General features: G+C 43.2%; 1 pseudogene; it reads left to right on the forward strand.

Annotated features, from left to right (window-relative positions):
• The first annotated feature begins 954 nt into the window (after window positions 1–954).
• On the forward strand, window positions 955–2714 carry LOC110594516 (annotated as a pseudogene).
• The last annotated feature ends 356 nt before the right edge of the window (window positions 2715–3070 follow it).

Here is a 3070-nt window from a genome sequence, read left to right on the forward strand (position 1 = left end):
CACAAGCAGCCAATGGGGCCCTGAAAAGAGTTAGTTTAGTATAATCTAGAGCACAATCTCCTGCTTATTCATTCCTTGTCAGCACAGTCTTGTCTTCTTAGTGGGGAGACACTGAGATAATCTCTAGATAGTGGATTTAGCTCTCCATCAATGACCCTGACCTCTTTACCCCAGTGCCTATTCTTCCACTCAAAAACCTGTTCACTGTGGTAGGGACCTGACTTCCCAGTGATATGAGGGGAAGCCCCAAAACACTGAGAATGTACTTAAAATTGTACATTTATTCTTGCATGTTTAAACTTCAGTCACCTTTCAAGTGCTCTGTTTGATTAAATATGCCTCTTGAGATGCTTATTCCACTGCTCAAAATAGTTTTTGAACGTGTCATTTTTGATACCTTTTAGTGCTTCTGTCGTTTTTGTTTCACCTCTTCCACATCAGCAAAACGTTTCCCTTTGAGGACTTTTTTGCTCTGGGTGAGATGGGGTGAATTAGGCGGGGGGCGGGAGGAGGGGCAAGGTGGCTCATGTCATTTTTGGTCAGAAACTGCTGAATACTCCACATTGTGTAAGCAGGTGGGTGTGTTGTCATGGTGGAAGAATCACTCACCTGTTTGCCACAATGTGGGATGTTTTCTCTGCAGATCGTGATGTAACTGTCTCAAAACTTACAGATACAAACTTTGACTGATCGTTTGATTGGGAGGAACAAATTCTGAGTGTTATTACAAGGGGCTCATCCACCAAAAGATAATTCTGTCTTTTTGAGGGATCCCCTCATATGGCAAGTTGGGTTGGTCATCATTTCTAGCAGACCTCCAATCCCAACGGAGCAACCCCTCAATACAAAAACGGCAGTAGAGAGGAGGCTTCTCACGACCCTGATGGATGCACAAACTTGAGTGGACGTCCCATCCCAAGACTAGGCATAGTCATCATTCCCCAATGCTCAGAGATGATCTCCCTACCACAGTATCTGGAATCTTCACTGCAAAGGGCTTTTTGTTTACTGGAACAAGTCAGACAGCAACAGTATGACATTTATGAGAGGATGGTTCCATCTTGGGCAGACTATCTGAGAGGCTTACAGAGTTCCCGAGCTAGTCAGGACCCTCAGCTTGGGCAAGACCTTTGCTCAGCTGTGTCTCCCGACTTGCACATCACTCCTGTGTATAAGGGGAGGAAAAACCTCTTATAGCTCAGTGTACCACAACCCAGACCATGGAACTGTGAAGCTCCAAGGATCGCAGAAGGCATTTTGTGGTACAGGCTCAGATGGATGTTGAAATCTACAAAGGATGTCCAACGAAGTACACTTATATACAAAAGAAATAATTATGCTCTGAACGCAACAGCTTTCTAGGTAGAGCCCTACAGGACAGTACAATACCGAATGCAAGACTGAAGTTCTAACAGACTTCAACACACAATGATGACTGATCCCCATCAGTCACCAGGAGATCCCCACCCATAGACAGAATTCAGAAAGATCCCAAGAGGTTTGCCTGGCATGATGCCCAGTTGCCTGAAGTCATTCACAAGCAGCAGCACCAGTTTTCATCCATTCAGACCAACACAGCTGCTTACCTGCAGGACCTGTGCTTGGGTGACAACAAAGTAGGTGTGTAGGTTGGAGGGAATAAAGGATCTGTCTGGCCATTTGGACCACAGAGTTTTGGAAATTCAGAAAAATGTTTGTGGTGTCCTTCGATCCCTCATTTTTGGCAAGCCTGCCCATGAAAATAAAATAGCAATGAAGAATGCGGGTGGGATGCCTGCTTTTTCGCGATGTTGAGAAAGTTTATTGATGCAGGAGTAAAGGAGGTTGTTACAAGAGTTCTTTGAAATTTATCCTCATGTGATGTCGTGAAGATGACAATCATTCTAGGTGCTTTCTCAACTTTAACAAACACGGTGATCATTCCACATTCTGGATGGCATAACTTTTTTTTTTTTGAGTTGGAGTCTCACTCTGTCGCCCAGACTGGAGTGCAGTGGCTGCTCCCGGCCACGGCAGCCTCGACCTGCTGGGCTCTGGTGATCCTTCCGCCTCAGCCTTCCAAGTAGCCGGAATTACAGGTATGTGCTACCACACCCGCTGATTTTTTGATTTATTGTAGAGATGAGGTCTCACTGCCCAGGCGGGTCTCGAACCCGCGGGCTCAGGCAATCCACTCACCTCAGCCTCCCAAAGGCGTGGGATTACAGGCTGAGCCACCGAGCCCGGCTGGCATAACTCTTTTTACGATGATGATCATACAATTAAAATTCAGACTTCATTAGTTCTGTGTAACAGGACAGGTTGCCTGAGGAATCCCAGTTCTGTGGGGGAAGAAGGTCAGAAACACATGTGGTTCTGCAAGGGCCTGAAGGACTCACTATTGTACTTAATCCACACTTGTGTAAATATCTCCAATTATGAGAGGAAGACAGTAGAGGGCCGTGTATGCACCCTGTCCTATCTGCTGTAACTGGAGGTCTCTCAGGCCCAGCTCCTGGAACTGAAAGAATTGTATGACTTATTAACCAAAGAATTTCCCAGAAAAGATTCTGAGACAGTCGCTGGGGGAAGAAGAAGAAAAAGAAAAGGAGAACTCCAGAAGAGGATCCATGGGATGGAGTTGGTTCTATTCCACGACTGTCAAAATCCCTAAAGGGGTTGAAATGCTGTGACACTGGTCAGTGGTAAAACCATATCTTAACAGACAAATTTAAATAATAATAATATGTACTGAGGAAAAACATCACACTATCCCCCAGTATAATATTAAATGTACCTACTCTTTCTGAAGAATGTATTCTCTGACTCAGTAATTCGATTTTTACAAATAATAAAATATTCAGAAAATTTTGATATTCATGTATATCAATATGACATTTTTTATACTACTAAATTGTAAACAACTGACATTTTCCAAAATAGAATAATTGCATTAATTAAATAGATGGCAAACCATTTGTAAGCAGTAATTAAAGACTGGGTTTTTAAAAAACATTTTTTATTATTATGAGAAAGAACTCAGTACAATGCAGAAAGAAAAATATACGTCCATTGTTTAGAAAAAATTTGG

The sequence above is a fragment of the Carlito syrichta genome, unplaced genomic scaffold (assembly GCF_000164805.1).
Source record: "Carlito syrichta isolate Samal-C Ts95f unplaced genomic scaffold, Tarsius_syrichta-2.0.1 Scaffold315844, whole genome shotgun sequence".
NCBI classification, from domain to species: domain Eukaryota; kingdom Metazoa; phylum Chordata; class Mammalia; order Primates; family Tarsiidae; genus Carlito; species Carlito syrichta.